This window comes from Oryctolagus cuniculus, chromosome 15 (genome assembly GCF_964237555.1).
Source record: "Oryctolagus cuniculus chromosome 15, mOryCun1.1, whole genome shotgun sequence".
NCBI lineage: Eukaryota > Metazoa > Chordata > Mammalia > Lagomorpha > Leporidae > Oryctolagus > Oryctolagus cuniculus.
The window spans coordinates 59,436,839-59,457,099 of record NC_091446.1 but is presented as its reverse complement, the minus strand read 5'-3'; the positions used below and the strand labels follow the sequence as shown (position 1 = coordinate 59,457,099).

At 37.4% G+C, this 20,261-nt stretch overlaps 1 protein-coding gene and 1 pseudogene across 6 annotated transcripts in view; both read left to right on the top strand.

Moving 5' to 3' along the window:
- The window catches only part of CTNNA3 (catenin alpha 3), a 1,675,875-nt gene that overhangs the window by 250,588 nt on the left and 1,405,026 nt on the right, over positions 1–20,261 (top strand). The window lies entirely within an intron of this gene.
- On the top strand, positions 17,298–17,461 carry LOC127484294 (U2 spliceosomal RNA; annotated as a pseudogene).

The window sequence follows — 20,261 nt, the reverse complement described above, 5'->3', positions numbered from 1 at the left end:
ATTTCTCCCATTCTGTCAGTTGCCTCTTCACTTTCCTGAGTGTTTCTTTTGCACTACAGAAGCTTCTAGGTTTGGTGTAATCCCATTTATTAATTATGGCTTTGATTGCCTGTGCCTCTGGGGTCTTTTCCATGAACTCTTTGCCTGTGCCAATGTCTTTCAGGTTTTTTCCAATGTTATCTAATAATTTGGTGATATCAGGTTGTAGATTTAGGTCTTTAATCCATATTGAGTGGATTTTTATATAAGGTATAAGGTAGGGCTCGTGCTTCATACCTCTGTATGTGAAAATCCAGTTTTCCCAGCACCATTTGTTGAACAGACTGTCCTTGCTCCAGGGATTGGTTTTAGCTCCTTGGTCAAATATAAGTTGGTTGTAGATGTTTGGATGGATTTCTGGCATTTCTATTCTGTTCCATTGATCTATCCATCTGTTTTGTCTCAGTACCAAGTTGTTTTGATTATAACTGCCTTGTAGTATGTCTTGAAATCTGGTATTGTGATGCCTCCGGCTTTGTTTTTGTTGTATAGATTGCTTTAGCTATTCGAGGTCTCCTGTGCCTCCATTTAAATTTCAGCATCTTTTTTTTCTATATCTGAAAAGAATGTCTTTAGTATTTTGCTTGGTATCACATTGAATCTGTTAATTGCTTTTGGAAGAATGGACATTTTGATGATATTGATTCTTTCAATCCATGAACATTGAAGATTTTTCCATTTTTTGTATCTTTTTCTATTTCTTTAAAGTTTTGTAATTCTCATCGTAGAGATCTTTAACATCCTTAAATTTATTCCAAGGTATTTGATTTTTTTTTGTAGCTATTGTGAATGGGATCAATTTTGAAGTTCTTTTTCAGCCATGGCATTGTCTGTGTATACAAAGGCTGCTAATTTTTATGTATTGATTTTATATCCTGCTACTTTGTATTGGCTACAACCTTGACACAGTAGCATTTGTGCCTATTTTTGGTTGTGGCATTTTACATTCCCACCATTGCAGTTGTTCCACAATCTTACCAGCACTTTGTGTGGCCCATCTTTTTAATTTCAGCCATGCTAGTGGGTATGTAGCAATATTTTAGTTTGATTTTAATTTTTCTTTGCCTAATGACTAATGAAACAACTCTTTTCAGGAACTTATTTTTAAAATTTGTTTTGTAAAAAAGATTTATTTTATTTATTTGCCAAGCAAAGTTACAGAGAGAAGGTGAAGGTGAGGGTGAAGTGGCGGGGGGGGGGGGTGTCTTCTTTCTATTGGTTCACTGCCCACATGGCCACAATGGCCAGGGATGGGCCAGGATGAAGCCAGGAGCCTGTAACTCCATCTGGGTCTCCCACATGAGTAGCAGGGGCCACTTGGGCCATATGCTGTTGCTTTCTCATACACATTAGCAGGGAGATAGATCAGAAATGGATCAGCCTAGGCTCTAGCCTACACTGATATGGGATGTGGCTTAACCCATTATGGCATCGTGCAATGTACTTGTTTAACATATGTATTTTACTTTAGTGAAATGCTTGTTCAATTCCATGCTCATTTTTCAAAAAATGGGTTGTCTTTTTGTTAAGTTGTAAACTTCTTTAAATATTTGAGCTATAAGTCTTTTGTGGGATATTTATTTTTCCATGATTTTCTCCCAATTTATGCTATGCTGTTACATTTTTGTAACAGTGTTTTGAGGAGCAAAATTTTTAGTGTTGATGAAGTTCAGTTTATTTTTTATAGTCCCTCTTTATAATTTTTGTCCTGATTGAGAAATATTTGCTTATGTCAGTATTGCTAAAATTTTCTTCTAGAAGTTTTAAAATTTATTCTTACATTTAGATCTGAGATTCATTTGATTTAAGTTTTGTCTGTGTTATGAAGTAAGGGTTGAGGTCCATTTTTTTTCCTTTTAAAAAATGTAGCTAGCCAATTTTCTAGCAGCACTTGTTAAAAAAAATCATGCTTTTTTTTATAAGATTTATTTTACTTATTTGAAAGACAGAATTAGAGAGAGAGGTAGAGACAGAGAGAGAGAGATCTTCCATCCATTGGTTCTCTCCCCAGTTGGCTGCAGTGGCTGGAGCTGAGCCGATCTGAAGCCAGGAGCCAGGAGCTTCTTCTGGGTCTCCATGTGAATGCAGAGGCCCAAGCACTTGGGCCGTCTTCTACTGCTTTCCCAGGCCATGGCAGAGAGCTGGATCAGAACAGGAGTAGCTGGGCCTAGAACCAGTGCCCGTATGTGATACTGGCACTTCAGACCAAGGCTTTAACCTGCTGTACTACAGCACCGGCCCCCTAAAAGTCATTCTTTTCTGATTGAATTGCCTTGCACCTTTACTGAAAATTAATGGTTCAGATATGTGTGGATCTGTATTTCTTGATGTTTTCGGTTGCTACAACAAAACCCGTGAAACTGGAAATACATAGAGGAAACATTGATTTAGTTCAGTCTTTTAGCCTGGAAAGGTGTAGATGACACCTTTGATTTGGCCCCTGATGAGCACTCCTTTGAGTCAGCACTTGGCAAATGGCATTGCCCTGGGAGTGTGAGTAAAATGGAGAGATCACATCATGAGAGAGAAAGCCAGAGCAACTGAGAAGAGGCCAGGGTTATTCTTTTTTTTTTTTTTTTGACAGGCAGAGTGGACAGTGAGAGAGAGAGAGACAGAGAGAAAGGTCTTCCTTTTGCCATTGGTTCACCCTCCAATGGCCGCCACAGCTGGCGCACTGTGGCCGGCGCATTGCACTGATCTGAAGCCAGGAGCCAGGTGTTTCTCCTGGTCTCCCATGTGGGTGCGGGGCCCAAGTATTTGGGCCATCCTCCACTGCACTCCCGGGCCACAGCAGAGAGCTGGCCTGGAAGAGGGGCAACCGGGACAGAATCTGGTGCCCCGACCGGGACTAGAACCTGGTGTGCCGGCGCTGCAGGTGGAGGATTAGCCTATTGAGCTGCAGCACTGGCTAACCAGGATTATTCTTATTTTTTTTAAGCTTAGTATTTTAATTTTAATTAGTTTTTAACAAATTCTATGTGATTTGTAGCTACAATTCCAAGAACAATGATATTCACTTCCTTCCTCCCCTTTTCTCCCTCCCACCCTTCTTTCTTCTCGGGTTTATTCTTTCATAGCAATCCTCTCAGGAGGATTCATTTCTCAAGACTAACATTGTTTCCTCCAGAGGGCAGTTCTCCTAATAGCCCAATTAATTCACTAGGCCCCACCTAAATGTTCCACACCACCTCTCAATTCCATTACCCTTGGGACCAAGCTTTCAACACACGAATCCTTAAGAGGACAAACCATATCCAAAATATTATATATGTCCATGTACCCTCAAACCTCAGATATCTGTATGTCAATTCCATTTGTCTGTATGTGTGTCTTCAGTATAATAATGTGCTGCATTGATTTCTGAGACTTAATGATGAGCTTCAGTGGTCCACTTTCTTAGATTTTTAAAAACTCGTTTAAGATATTGCTTTGGCTATTTTCCCCCCTTTTTGTGTATGGAAGTCCTCAGATATTTCCCTTTTATTGTTTTTCATAGGTTTCTTTATTTCTGCACGTTTACTATTCATCAGAACTTGAGTTCTTCGATTACAGTTCAAAAAGAAATCAATAATATCACCAATAAGTATTCTAAGGCAGATTTTGTATTTTGATAGCAATGGTGTCATATTAGTAAATTAAGGAGGGTTTACATTTATTAAGTTGCATTTTTCTAACAAATCTTACTCCGTTTTATGAAGTCTTTTTTGTATTCTTAGTTGTGTGAGATTTTCTTAACATAGACCTTGCAAAATTTTTTTCCAGTTTATCCTGATTTTCACCAAGTAAATAAAACAGAGAGGGCTATCAGGAAGCAGACTGTAATGATGGACCATAGGATTTAAACTAGGTAAGGAGGTTATGTGGTTCAGACATGAAGAAGTAAAGATAGTGAAAACTTCAGTAATGATTGATATTCTTAATATGGTTTAAATATTTTGTAATTAAAGATAAGAGAGAATGAGCTAGAAAAATGGGAGGCAATGATTTTGAACTAGATACATGTTTTAAAGTCAGGGAGGGGTTGCTGCTATTGGTAAAAAGATGTACAGATGACCATGAAATGTCTGGAGGACAAGTTTTTTGAAAGACAAGGGTTTAAAATTCTGGGGTTTGAAGGTAGTGGGATATTCAGTTATGTGGAATTGACAGGGACAGATGATAGTGAAATGATAACTAAATATGTATAATTATTATGGATAGTGATTTTAACTGTAACTATGTTGTTTAGTTTGATGGCATGGATTGCAATTTTAGATACTCAGGGGAAGGTGGAAGGAACAATGTTCTAAAATGATAAGCAAGTAGGCCAGCACCCGGCTCAATGGGCTAATCCTCTGCCTGCGGCGCCGGCACACCGAACAGTCCCGGTCGGGGCACCAGATTCTGTCCCGGTTGCCCCTCTTCCAGGCCAGCTCTCTGCTGTGGCCCGGGAAGGCAGTGGAGGATGGCCCAAGTACTTGGGCCCTGCACCCACATGGGAGACCAGGAGAAACACCTGGCTCCTGGCTTCAGATCAGCGCAATGCGCTGGCCACAGTGCGCCAGCTGCGGCAGCCATTGGAGGGTGAACCAATGGCAAAAGGAAGACCTTTCTCTCTGTCTCTCTCTCTCTCACTGTCCACTCTGCCTGTCAAAAAATAAAAATAAAAAAATAAAATAAATAAAATAATAAGCAAGTAAGACAGAGATAGTTAAAATTTGGAAAAATTGGCCGTCAATAGAGTGCTGTATAAGAGTTTTGGGGGAGTAGGTGAGTTTTAGTTAGAGCAAACGGAGGCAATATTCCAGAAGAAATGGAACACTGAGGATTTTATGATATCCAGAGGGCATAATATAATAGCTTTTGAATTTGGGAAGAAAGGGTGAGTTTAAAGGATGTATATATCAGAGAGACAGGGTGATGAGGGACAACCTAGAAAGTTTGGGTTTCCTGTAATGCCAAAGAGCTTGATAGACTAGTTCTTTATTTTATTTATTTATTTATTTATTTATTTATTTATTTTTGACAGGCAGAGTTAGACAGTGAGAGAGAGAGAGACAGAGAGAAAGGTCTTCCTTCCATTGGTTCATCCCCAAAATGGCTGCTATGGCTGGCACGCTGCGCCGATCTGAAGCCAGGAGCCAGGTGTTTCCTCATGGTCTCCCATGCGGGTGCAGGGCCCAAGGACCTGGGCCATCTGCCACTGGGCCATCTGCCACTGCCCTCCCGGGCCACAACAGAGAGCTGAACTGGAAGAGGAGCAACTGGGACAGAACCGGTGCCCCATCCGGGACTAGAACCTGGAGTGCCGGTGTCGCAGGCGGAGGATTAGCCTAGTGAGCCGCAGCACCGTCCAATAGACTAGTTCTTGAGGACTCTACATTTATAGGCTGTTAGTATTGAGTGTTGTATGGAGGAATATAAAAGTTTGGGGGGATCTAAGTTCTGCAGATGGTAATGTGGAGGTTGAGAGAAGGGAGAAGGGTAGTGTAATTTGGAGAAGAACATACAGAGTTTGCTCTTCACTATGAATTACATATGTATTCTATTGACTTAAAGTGGACTGTACATAGCACAGTGCATATATAGAAGAATGGGATAAAGATCAAATGAACAACAAATGGTTTTCTGATCACAGTAGCTTTTTATTATTGTTACATAATATCTCAGGGTAGTCTATATACTCAAGGTGACCTTTATCAATAATGATGATAAATTTTAGTAATATTTAAAAAAAATTTGGCCTGAATTCTTCTCAGGTCTGATTTATTAGGTATGCTGAAAGACTTACCTAAGGAGAAAAGGTGAAAGTTCCATCACTTTATTGTGCTTATACCATTTGTATGATAATAATTCATAATCATCAATCCAAAACAAGAACAGTTTTGTTTTTGAAATTTTACTTGGTTATCCTAGGTTGAACTCAATAATATAATCAGTAGAACAGTCTCATCGTAGCTACACACAATCTAGTACTTTGCAATGTGATGAAAACTAGGAAATGAGTGAATGTTCCACCATCAACTCTACCTCTTCCACGTATCTCGTGGAAATTGCTCTTCTTTAAAGTTGACGTAAGGACAAGGAGGGGACCCATATATCCTCTTTGTTAAATATCAGTAAAACTAGGCCGGCGCTGCGGCTCACTAGGCTAATCCTCCGCCTTGTGGCACCGGCACACCGAACAGTCCCGGTTGGGGCGCTGGATTCTGTCCCGGTTGCCCCTCTTCCAGGCCAGCTCTCTGCTGTGGCCAGGGAGTGCAGTGGAGGATGGCCCAAGTCCTTGGGCCCTGCACCCCATGGGAGACCAGGATAAGTACCTGGCTCCTGCCATTGGATCAGCGCGGTGCGCCGGCCGCAGAATGCGGCCATTGGAGGGTGAACCAATGGCAAAAGGAAGACCTTTCTCTCTGTCTCTCTCTCTCACTGTCCACTTTGCTTGTCAAAAAAAAAAAAAAATCAGTAAAGCTTAATTTCTTTCCATTTTTAGTAAAAAAAATAAAGTTTTGATATTTTCTTTTCACATTGCAGATGTTATGTTCTGCTTAGGCAAATATCAACAAATTGGTGTCTTTTTTTTTTTTATAGTTAACAAGAAAACAGGGATAGTTTTTTTGGTAATGAGTTTGCCTGTGGCATTCAAGTTTCATGAAAATCTTCTGTAGATCAAAGCCACAATGGGTAAGGAAAATATTCCTATCACCATCAGAATCATTGGACATATAGATTTGGACAAGCTTGCCACTACTTTTCATCTGGTCTACAAATCTAGTAGAATCCAAAGGATTCCAAAGGAATCATTAAAACAAATTTTATAAGGAGGTTTTTGAGATGGGTAAGGACTCCTTCAAGTATGCCCGGGCTTTGGATAAACTGGAAGCTGAACTTAAGACTGGTATTACCATTGACGTCTCCCCATGGAAATTTGAGACATCTCAGCATTTGTTACTTTCATTGATGCCCCAGGATATAGAGACTTTATCAAAAACATGACTACAGCCACATCTCAGGCTTACTGTACTACCCTGATTGTTGTTGATTCTATTGGTGAGTTTGAAGTTGGTGTTTTTAAGAATGGGCAGACCCATGAGCAGGTCATTATGGCTTATATACTTGGTTGAAATAACTGTTGGTGTTAAGAAAATGAATTCCCCTGGGCCATCCTGAAGCCAGAAGAGATATTGGGAAATAAGAAGTTATATGAAGAAAATTGGCCACAACTTTCTTTAAAAAGCATTTATTTAATACATATAAATTTCAAAAGTAAAGCTTTTGGATTACAGTGGTTTTTTCCCCCATAACCAACCTCCCACCTGCAAATTATCCCATCTTCTACTTCCTCTCCCATCCATTCTTCATTAAGATTCATTTTTAATTATCTTTATATACAGAAGATCAACTTAGTATATACTAAGTGAAGATTTCAACAGATTGCATCCACACAGAAACACAAAGTATAAATCACTGTTTGAATACTAGTTTTACTGTTAATTCACATAGTGCAACACATTAAGGACAGAGATCCTACATGGGGAGTAAGTACACAGTGACTCCTGTTGTTGATTTAACAATTGACACTCTTATTTATGACATCAGTAATCACCCGAGGCTCTTGTCATGAGCTGCCAAGGCTATGGAAGCCTCTTGAGTTCACAGACTCTGACCTTATTTAGACGAGGCCATAATCAAAGTGGAAGTTCTCTCCTCTCTTCAGAGAATGGTACCTTCCTCTTTGATGGCCCGTTCTTTCCACTGGGATCTCACTCACAGAGATCTTTCATTTAGGTCATATTTTTTTGCCAGAGTGTCTTGGCTTTCCATGCCTGAGAAATTCTCATGGGCTTTTTAGCCAGATCCGAATGCCTTTAGGGCTGATTCTGAGGCCAGAGTGCTATTTAGGGCATTAGCTATTCTATGAGTCTGCTGTGTATCTTGCTTCCCATGTTGGATCATTCTCCCCTTTTTAATTCTATCAATTATTATTAGCAGACACTGGTCTTGTTTATGTGATCCCTTTGACACTTAATCCTATCTTTATGATCAATTATGAACTTAAACTGATCACTTTAACTAGTAAGATGGATTGGTACATGCCACCTTGATGGGATTTGGAGTCCAATGGCACGTTTCTAGCTCTACCATTAGGGGTAAGTCCAAGTGAGCGTGTGCCAAACTGTACATCTCCTCCCCGCCTTATTCCCACTCTTATTTTTAGCAGGGATCAATTTTCAACATCTAAGAATAATTGTGTTTTAATTACAGAGTTCAACCAATGGTATTAAGTAGAACAAGAAAATACTAAAAAGAATAAAATAGTAAACTGTTCCTGGACAGACAGGACAAGGGCTGATCAAGTCATTGTTTCTCACAATGTCAATTTCACTTCTATAGGTTTCCTTTTAGGTGCTCAGTTAGTTGTCACCGATCAGGGAGAACATATGAGATTTCTCCCTTTGGCACTGGCTTATTTCACTCAGCATGATGTTTTCCAGATTCCTCCATTTTGTTGCAAATGACCAGATTTCATTTTTTTTTACCATTGTATAGTATTCTATAGAGTACATATCCCATAATTTCTTTATCCAGTCTTCTGTTGATGGGCATTTAGGTGATTCCATGTCTTAGCTATTGTGAATTGAGCTGCAATAAACATTGAGGTGCAGACAGCTCTTTTATTTCCCAATTTGATTTCCTTTGGATAAATTCTAAGGCATGGGATGGCTGGGTCATGTGGTAGGGATATATTCAGGTTTCTGAGGAATCTCCAAACTGTCTTCCACAGTGGCTTTACCAGTTTGCATTCCCACCAACAGTGGACTAGTGTGCCTTTTCCCCCACATCCTCGCCAGCATCTGTTGTTGGTAGATTTCTGTGTGTGAGCCATTCTAACCAGGGTGAGGTGAAACCTCATTGTGGTTTTGATTTGCATTTTCTGACATCTAGTGATCCTGAACATTTTTTCATGTGTTTGTTGGCTTCCCTCTTTTGAGTTTGGATTTCCTCTTTTGAAAGATGTTATTTAGGTCCTTGGCCCATCCCTTAAGTGGGTTGTTTGTTTTGTTGTTGTGGAATTTTTTTGATCTCTTTGTAAATTCTGATTATTAATCCTTTATCAGTTGCATAGTTTGCAAATATTTTTTCACATTCTGTCGGTTGCCTCTTCACTTTTGTGACTATTTCTTTTGCATTACAGAAGCTTCTAGGTTTGATGTAATCCCATTTATTAATTATGGCTTTGACTGCCTGCACTTTCGGGGTCTTTTCCAAGAAGTCTTTGCCTGTGCCTATGTCTTGCAGGGTTTCTCCGATGTTCTCTAATAATTTGATGGTGTCAGGTTGTAGATTTAGATCTTTAATTCATGTTGAGTGGATTTTTATGTAAGGTGAAAGGTAGGGGTCTTGCTTCATGCTTCTGCACGTGGAAATCCAGTTTTCCCAGCACCATTTATTGAATAGACTGTCCTTGCTCCAGGAATTGGTTTTAGATCCTTGGTCAAATATAAGTTGGCTGTAGATGTTTGGGTTGATTTCTGGTGTTTCAATTCTGTTCCATTGGTCTATCCATCTGTTTCTGTACCAGTACCATGCTGTTTTGATTACAACTGCCCTATAGTATGTCCTGAAATCTGGTATTGTGATGCCTCCGGCTTTGTTTTTGTTGTACAAGATTGCTTTAGCTATTCCAGGTCTCCTTTGCCTCCATTTAAATTTCAGCATTATTTTTTTCCAGATCTGAGAAGAATGTCTTTGGTATTTTGCTTGGTATTGCATTGAATCTGTAAGTTGCTTTTGGGAGAATGGACATTTTGAGTATATTGATTCTTCCAATCCATGAGCATGGAAGATTTTTCCATTTTTTAGTATCCTCTTCTATTTCTTTCTTTAAGGTTTTGTAATTCTCATTGTAGAGATCTTTGACATCCTTGGTTAAGTTTATTCCAAGGTATTTGATTGTTTTGGTAGCTATTGTAAATGTGATTGATTTTAGCAGTTCTTTCTCAGCCTTGGCATTGCCTGTGTATACAAAGGCTGTTGATTTTTGTTCATTGTTTTTATATCCTGCTACTTTGTATTGGCTACAACCTTGACACAGTAGCATTTGTGCCTGTTTTTGGTTGGAACAGTGACAACATACTAGAACTAAATGTGCATATACCTTGGTTCAAGGGATGGAAAGTTAAACCTAAAAGTGGCAATGCTACTGGAACCACATTGCTAATAGTCCTGAGTTGCATCTTATCACCAGCTCATCCAGTTGACAAACCCTTGCATCTGTCCTGGGAGCCAAGTATAGACTGGTGTTCTCAAATCTGGTATTGTGGTCACCTTTGCTCTAGTCAGTGTTGCAATTAAAATAAAGTCTGTTGAAATGCACCATAGAGCTTTGAGTGAAGCTCTCCCTGGTGACAATGTGAGCTTCACTGTCAAGAGCATGTCTGTCAGAGATGTTCATCATGGCAACATTGCTGTGATAGTGAAAATGATCCACATATAGAAGCAGCTGGTTTCACAGTTCAGATGATCATCCTGAACCATCCAGACCACATCAGTACATGCTTGTGCCTCTGTGTTGGATTGTTACATAGCTCACCTTGCTTGTGAGTTTGCTGAGCTGAGGGAAAGATTGATAGATGTTCTGATAAGAAGCTATAAGATGGCCCCTAGATTCTTGTTTGATAGAGTTGATCATTGGTAGAGTTGATGACATCCCATATGAGTTGAGAGCTTCTGTGATTGTCCTCTGAATTGTCTTGCTGTTTGTGATATGAGACAGACAGTTGTCTTGGGTGTACTTGGAATCAAATATATATCCTTGATGTATTTTTATAAGTAATATCACTGGAGATCATTAATTAGATTATAGAATAAATCTATTGTTTATTTCTGAATGGGTCTTTTGACTTCCTATCACATTGAACATCTTGAAGTCTTCAGCAATGAGACTTTTTAGTATCTTCTCTCTCTGCAGTATTTTCATTCTCCTCTTTAGAAAATAAAAAAGCAAATGAATAATTTAGCCCCAAACATACAAATGGGTAATTCAGCCTAGATATTTGTAGCATTTATCCTTGCATGTTTGAATGTATTTACCATTTTAATTCCTAGGTGCTCAGAAAAAGGATGCTAGAAAATAAACTGGGCAACAAATTTTCCTCAATCTAAGTTCTGTAGCAACATTCTAGGATTATTTTGGAGAATATTAGGTGATGTACAAACAGTTGGTCCATTCATCTCTCTGGCTCATTGATGGATCCAGCTGGGTTAATGCCCTTTTTTTCTCTTTGGGTTTATATTGACCATTTATTAACTCTAAACAAGTGTACAGTGCTCAGAAATGAAAAGTTTTATAGTGTTCCTAGTAATGAGAATTGTGTATTTTAGAAAGACTAAACTTCTGTTGTTAATGTGGCAAGTTAGGAGAAGAGTCAAGATTGGGGTTATCTACTAGTTGAGTACTGGAAAAGCAAAGGTTCCTTAATTTACCATTTAAGTTGAAATTCAGGTTTTTCATTTTAGACTTATTATGGTAACCTCATTGTTCCAATGAGAATACCTTATGCTGCATTCCAATCTTTGGCAGGGGTCATAATACTTGTGAAAATTATTTATTTGATTCATTAATTCAAATATTCATTCTTTACTTAACACACATTTGTTGAGTTTCATGCACTATCCTTGATGCTAAAAATATTTTAAAAATCATGGTACCTAACCTCAAGCAGTATAAAGGTTATCTCATTGTTTAGATCAATTTATATTTGATACATGTTAATGGCCTTTAATCTCTAGATATATATATATCATGTTTACTCAACTCCTTGGAACAACTCTCCGTTGTTGTTGATGATGATTTGCTTGTTAAAAGAAACACTACCAGTAAATACCAAATTTAGTTATTGATTTACTAGCATTCTTTCAGAACATATTACTTGTATAATAGAATGAGTTCAATGATACTTTTTTTTAAAGATTTATTTATTTGAAAGTCAGAATTACACACAGAGAGAAGGAGAGGCAGAGAGAGAGAGAGAGAGAGAGAGAGAGAGGAGAGAGACATCTTCCATTCACTGGCTCATTCCATAACTGGCTGCAACAGCTGGAGCTTCCTCCAATCTCCCACATGGGCACAGGGGCCCAAGGGCTTGGGCCATCCTCCACTGCTGTCCCAGGTCATAATAGAGAAGGAAGTGGAGCAGCCGGGACTCAAGCAGGCGACCATATGGGATACTGACACTGCAGGCGGTGGCTTTATCTGCTATGCCTCAGCACTGGCCCCCACTGATACATTTTTGAGTTGTATGTTTTTATTAATTAAAATTTTTATTAACAATAACTATACAAGTTTATGGGGTATAAAATGACCTTTGTTATTTTCTTTGTTCTAGAAGCATTTATTTTCTAAATTTATTTTAAGATTGAACAATTTTTAACACTTTGCCATATTCACTTCATGTGTAGATATTATATATACCTACTCATATACTATTTTTTCTTGAAAATAAGGTTGTTAATATCATATGGAAATCATGACAATGATCATAAAGTTAGGAAGGGTAAAATGTCATGTAAAATTCAATGAAGACAATATTTATAACTATCTGTATATCAAGTAATGTGACATCCACACCATTTTATACTCTTTATATATTAACTTCATTATATAAGTGAAAACTTAGCATCATAATGATTTCCAGTTCCATTCATTTTTTCATTTTGTTGCAAATAACAGGATTTCATTCTTCTTTATGGCAAAGTAATACTCCCTCATGTATGCATACCACATTTTTGTTATCTAGCCATCGATTGATGAACAACTAAATTGATTCCATATCTTTACTATTGTAAATTGAACTGCTATAAAATGGAGGTGCATGTATGTCTGTCAAATGTAGACTTCACTTCCTTTGTATATATTCCCAGATATGGGAGAAATGGGTTATATGAGGAATCTCTATATGATTTCTAAAATGGTTCTAAATTTGCATCCCCACCAGCAGTGTATTTGGGTTCCCCTTTCTCCACAACCTCACCAGAATTTGTTTTTTAAATTTTTTGAAAAATTTTTATATATTTATTTGAGAGGTAGAGTTATAGACAGTGTGAGGGAGAGACAGAGAGAAAGGTCTTTCTTCTGTTGATTGACTCCTCAAATGACCGCAATGGTCGGAGCTGCGCTGATCTGAAGCCAGGAGCGTGGTGCTTCTTCCCAGTCTCCCACATGAGTGCCGGTGCCCAAGAATTTGGGCCATCCTCTGCTGCTTTCCCAGGCCATAGCAGAGAGCTGGATTGGAAGAGAAGCAGCCAGGACTAGGACCAGAGCCCATTTGGGACGCCGGCGCCGCAGGTGGAGGATTAACCTACTGTGCCAGGACACTGGCCCCATTTTTTTTTTTTAATTTTTAAAAGATTTTATTTATTTACTTGAGAGGTAGAGTTATAGACAGTGAGAGGGAGAGACAGAGAGAAAGGAGCATTTGTTATTTATTGAGTTCTGACTATCCATTCTAACTGGAGTTCAGTGATACCTCACTGTGGTTTTTATTTTTAATTTCCCTGATGGATAGTAATCCTAAACATTTTTTTGTGCATCTGTTGGCCATTTGTATTTCTTCCTTTGAAAAACATGTATTCATATCCTTTGCCAATTTCTTTCATTTTAAAATTTTTAATTACTTTTTAAGGGATTCAATGTAGTTTGTATATACAATGGAAGAATATATTAGTTTTCTCTTCCTCCTACCCTTCTTTAACATATTCTGAATTTACATTACAATAAAAAGGCCTAATGCTTCACCAAAAAAGAAATTTAATGAGTTAAAACCAAAAAGATCCTAGTTGTTGGGAATGTAGGCAATGGCTATAAACAATAATTGAATGGAAAAATGACCATTTTCACATACACAATAAATTTTAAAATAATCATGGATGTTAAAACCATAGTAGTATAAGATTCTTAACCACTGGTTTGATAAGATATAAAGCAAAGTTTTACAAAGCTGTATTTGCAGCAATGCCGGAGACCAGCTCCAGCCAGTCCAGGGGCCCCAAGGTGTGAGAGGTGCTGGTGCTCAAAGACATGAGACACACTCACAGCAAGGCTGATGGCAGGGCTCTGCTCTCGAGCACCAGGCTTCATTTTTATATCATAAGTCACATAATGATTCTTTTTTCTCACAATAGCAAGTCTGTTGTCCATTTTTTTTCTAATTACATTTTCTTTGATTTTTAAGGGCATATTCAGAGCATGGGTTATAATCACAGACAGGTGCGAGATAATGGGCTGCCCACACAAGCCAAGAACTGGAGTGCTGTTGAGCTATGCAGAAAATGGCTACACAAGCTAGAATAGTACCTTCCTAATCTAATCTTTACTAGAAGCCCCAAGTTCAAAGTAGGCTCTTTTTAAAATGTATCCCCTCTTTTGAAGTTCTTTCTGTAACTCTAATTTCTTTATTGTACTTATTGTACTACAGTTTTGACACCCTAACCATTGTAGTATTTGTAGCATATATTGAATTAAAGCGTTATTAACATTTGTCTTTATTTTAGTGGGAAGTCTATACCAGGGAGCCTGTTGCCTTTTACTTCTTTTCCACAAACAGCTCAACGTTGCATAAAGCATTAACCCTTTCTCCTACACTAACATTCTGCTTGATTAAAATTCTACAAAGCAATGGGCATTTTGGGGGTTATGAGACTAAGTGTTCTTCCATAAAATTGGGAATACAGCAATCATTAGCGGGGCCACCAGGAAACTCCAGCTTTCTTATACAGAGTGTGGTTTCCAACAAACCTAAAACCACCAAGAGGACTGCAGCTGTCCTTCTCACACCTTGCTGAGACAGACCTTCTGCTGTGACCTTGTCAGCCAGCTGAAGTTTCCTTGGCCTCGCCATAGCAACACTGATATATACAGACATTTCTTTCTTTTTTGGATTCTTTTTTCTTAATTTTTTTTTAAATGTTAGCTCCCACATATAAGGGAGAGCATGTGGTATTCGTCTTTCTTTGTCTGGCTTATTTCATTCAACATAATGTCCTCCAGTTGCATCCATTTTGATGCAAATGGTAGAATTTCATTCTATTTTAGTAGCTGAATTATATTCTGTTGCGTATTTATACACCATGTTTTCCTTATCCATTCATCTAATGATGTGCACCTTGCTTGGTACCAAAACTTGTCTATTGTCAATAGTATTTCTATAAAAATGGTACATAGTACAGCTATCTCTCTGATTCATTGTGTTCAAGTCTTTTGGGGATATAGCCAGTAGTGGGATTGCTGGATCTTATGACAAGACTACTTCTAGTTTTTTAAGAACTCTCCACACCATTTTCATGGTGGTTGCACTAATTTATGTTCCTACCAACACTGTATAAGTGTTCCCCTTTCTCAACATCCTTATCAGCATTTATTACTCTATCTTTGGATTTTAGCTATTCTTACAGGGGTGAGGTTTTTATTTGCATTTTCCTGATGGCTAGTGATATTGAGCATTTTCTCAAATATTTGTTAGTCATTTGTATTTCTTCTTTAGAGAACTGCCAATTAGGTCTTTTGCCAATTTATTGACTGGATTGGTTGTTTTTTGTTGTTGAGTTTTTAAAGTTGCTAATATATTCTGGATACCAATCCTTTTTTGGATAGGTAGCTTGCAAATAATTTTTTCAATTTTGTTGGATGTCTACATTTCATATCGACTGTTTCCTTTCCTATGCTGAAGCTTCTGAGTTTGATATAGTTGCATTTATTTTGTTTTACTTTTGTTGTCTGTGCTTTGGGGGCCTTGTCCAAGAAATCATCCACTACACTAATGTCTTAGAGTGTTTCCCATACGTTTTCTTCTAGCAACTTCATAGTCTCCTGTCTTAAATTTAGGTCTGTGGTCCATCTTGAGTTGATTTTTGTGAGAGGTATGGATCTAATTTAATTATTCTACATATGTACACCTAGTATTGCTAGCACCATTTGTTGAAGAGATTATCCTTACTCCACTGTATGGCCTGAGCGCTTTTGTAAAAAATCAGTTGACTACATGTATGTGTATTAATTACTGGGATGTCTGTTCTGCTCCATTGATCTATGTGTTAGTTTTCATGCCAGTACCATGCTGTTTTAATTACTATTGCTTTGTATTATGCTTTGAGGTCAGGTATTGTGGTTTTAATAGCTTCATTTATTTATTTATTTTTTGCTAAGGAATTACTTTGGCTGTTTTTGGCCTTTTGTGATTTCATATGAATTTTAGCATTGTTTTTGCTAATTTGGTAAAGAATGTCATTGCTATTTTGATAGAGATAGAATTGAATCTGCTTTAGGTAGTATATAGACATTGTAATGGTATTGATTCTTCCAAAGGATGAGCAAAGAATATCTTCCCAGTTTTTGTGTCCTTCATGATTTCTTTCATCAATGTTTTAAAATTTATTGTAGAAATCTTTAACTTTTTTTCATTAAATTTATTCCTAAATATTTGATTTTTTTGTGGCTATCATGAATGGGATTTTCTATTGATTTCTCTTTCAGTGAGTTGTTCATTAGCAGGTAAAAAATCTACTGTTTTTGTAATCTGCAACTTTACTGAATTGGTTTATCAATTCTAACAGCCTTCTGGTGGAGTGTTTAGGTTTTTCCATGTGCAATATCATGCCATCTGCAAACATGGCTGATTTGGCTTCCTCTTTGCCAGTTTCAATGCCCTTTATTTCTTTCTCCTCCCTAACTAATCTTGCTAAAGCTTCCAGTACAATATTGAATAAAACTGGTGAATATAGCCATCCTTGTCTTCTTCCAGAAGTGAGGGGAAATGCTTTCAGGTTTCCCTCTTTCAGTATGATATTGGATTTTGATTTGTCATTAATAACCTTATAATTTTGAGGTATGTTCCTACTATCCCTATTTTGTAGAGATTTTTTTTTATAATGAAGTAGTGTTGAGTCTTATCAAGTGCTTTCTCTGAATCCTTTGAGATAACCATATGTTTTTTATTCTTCATTCTTTTGATGTGATTTTGGACATTTATTGATTTGTGCTTGTTGAACCATGCTTGCATTTCTTGGATAAATCCCACTAGATCATGATGTATGATCTTTTTAATGTGGTTTTGAATTTTGTTTGCTAATATTTTGTTTGGAATCTTTGTATCTATGTTCATTAAGAACATAGGTCTGTAGTTTTCATGTCATGTTTTTGTTCAGCTTTGGTATCAAAGTGTTGCTGCAGAGAGTTTAACAGAATTCTATCCTGTCAATATTTTGAAATAGTTTTAAAGTGGTTTATTGCTTTCAGCCTTTTGACTAAGATCAAGTGTAGTATCTGTTCTTATCAGTTTAAAGTGGTTGGAGTTAGTTCATCTTTGAATGTTTTATAGAATTCAGTAGTAAAACCATCAGGTCCCGGACTTTTCCTTGATGGAAAAGTTTCAGTACTGTCTTAATGTCATTGCTAGTTATGGATCTATTTAGGTTGTCTGTCTCTTCTTATTTTAATCTTTGTAGATTATATGAATTGAGTAATTCATCCATTTTTTTCGAGGTTTTCCAGTTTATTAGTATATTTTTCTATAATAGTTTCTTATGACCCTTTGTATTCAGTGGTGTCAGTTGTAATGTTTCTTTTTTCATCTCTAATATTATTTATTGGATATTTTTCTCTTTTTTTCTTTGGTTTACCTATTTTGTTTATCATTTCAAAAAACCAACTTTTTCTATCTTTTGTATGTTTTTATTTTCAAATTCATTGATTTCTGCTCTGATCCTTATTATTTCTTGCCTCCTGCTGATTGGTTTTGGTTGTTTTGTTCTTGCTTTTCCAAGTCTAAATATGCATCATTAGTTCTTTAATTTGATAAATTTCTCTCTTTTGAATGTAAACACTTAAAAAATGCTATAAATTTCCCTCTTAATACTGGTTTTTCTGTATCCCACAGGTTTTGATACTCTGTGTTTTCATTTTCATTTGTTTCAAGAAATTTTTTTATTACTTCAGTGACTCATTGATCATTCAGTAGCATGTTGTTTAATTTCCAAGTATTTATGAGTATTCTATTTTTCTTTTTGTTGTTGATTTCTAGTTTTGTTTCTTTATGGCTTGTGAAAATACATGGTATTATTGAAATTGTTTGAAATTTACTCAGACTTGGTCTATGGCTTAACATATGGTCTGTCTTAGAAAATTTTGCATTTGTTGATAAGAAGAATGTATATTCTGTAATTGTTGGGTGAAATGTGGTATAGATGTTGTTAGGTCGATTTTCTTGATAGTTTCAACTCTAATGTATCTCTCTTGGTTTTCTGTCTAGGAAACTTGTCCATTGATGAGTGTGGGGAGTTGAAGTTATCCATTATAATTGCACTGGAATCTATATGTCCCTTTAGGTCTTACAGTATTTGCTATATATATCTGAGTAGTCCTATGTTGGGTGCATATATATTTATGATTGTTATGTCTTCTTGCTGAATTGAACTTTTAATATAAAATCCTTTATCTCTTTTTTACAGTTTTTGATTTAAGTCTGTTTCATGTGCTATCTGTGTACCTAGCCTGATCATTTTTGGTTTCTGTTTGCCTGATATATCTTTTTCCAGACCTTCAGTTTCAGTCTATATGTATCTTTGTTAAATGAGTTTCTTATAAGAAGAATATAGTTGGGTCTTGGTTTTTTAATCCATTCAGTCAACCTGACTCTTGTCATTTTCTTTTCTTTTGTTTTTTTTTAAAGACCTAAATCTTTTGACTGGAGAATTTAATCCATTTCCATTCAAGGCTAGAATTATAGATAAGAACTAACACCTGCCATTTTGTTGATTGGATACTGATTATACTTGCTTAGCAGTAAATTGATTGTCATGTAGTTTCATGATGTTCACTTCTAATGCTGGACTCCCTTCAGAATTTCTTATAAAGCTGGTCTTGTGGTGGTGAATTCTAATTTTTGCTTATCTGGAAAATACCTTATTTCTCCTTCACTTTTAAAGAATTGCTTCACTGCATAGCATATTCTTTGTTGGAAGTTTTTTTTTTCTTTTAAGGCCTTGAATATATCATTCTATTCTCTTCTGGACTGTAGAGTTTCCACCAAGAAGTCCGATGTTAATCTAATTGGTTTTTCTTCATATGTACTTGATGCTTTTCTCTTACTGTCTTGACTGGTAAAATGGTGACTCACAGCTGGCAGCTGACACTGTCTATGTCTTCTTGCTTCTTGTCCCATGTAGTCTTCATTGTTTCATCATTTCTCCATCAAAAGTTTCCATCAATCAGACCTGTGGAAACATGGTCCTTCCATGATTCTTTTCATATCCCAGAGTACCTGAAGTCAACATGGCTATACTGTATTCAGCCATCTTGGATCTCTCAGTGATTTTTTTTTACTTTTTTTTAATTATTTTTTGATAGGCAGAGTGGACAGTGAGAGAGAGACAGGGAGAAAAGTCTTCCTTTTTCCATTGGTTCACCCCCCAATGGCCGCTGTGGCTGGTGTGCTGTGGCTGGCGCACCACACTGATCCAAAGCCAGGAGCCAGGTACTTCTCTTGGTCTCCCGTGTGGGTGCAGGGCCCAAGGACTTGGGCCATCTTCCACTGCACTCCCAGGCCATAGCAGAGAGCTGGCCTGGAAGAGGGGCAACCGGGACAGAATCTGGTGCCCTGACCAGGACTAGAACCCGGTGTGCCGGCGCCACAAGCGGAGGATTAGCCTATTGAGCCATGGCACCGGCCTCAGTGATATTTTTTAAACACAATAATAAATTATTAAATGTTGCACTGAATTGAAGTTTAGGAGTTTAGGGAGATTTCTCAGAAACTGTAATCCAGTGGTTATCATAGGCTGCATAATCAGGTGTGTTGAAGATTTATTTTTTTTATGGTCTGTGCCCCCGCAAAAAATAGATTCTTAGAGTGAGGTCTAAATTTTAACATGCAGCAGGCTTGAGAATCGCTCTTGTACAGTGCCTGATCGCATGAACGACATGCAAAGTATCAGTTCCATTATCTGAATTTTACAGGTAAGAATGCTGATATTCAGACAATGAAGTAAGTTGTCCAAAGCCTTAGAGCTAGTAGCTGTCAGTGGCAGGATCAGAATCCACACCTTCTAGATATAAAGCCTTTCCCATTTCTTTTTTTTAAAATTTTATTTAGTAAAAAAAAATTTCCAAAGTAAAGTTTATGGATTACAATGGCTTCCCCCCCCATAACTTCCCTCCCACTCACACCCCTCCCATCTCCCGCTCCCTCTCC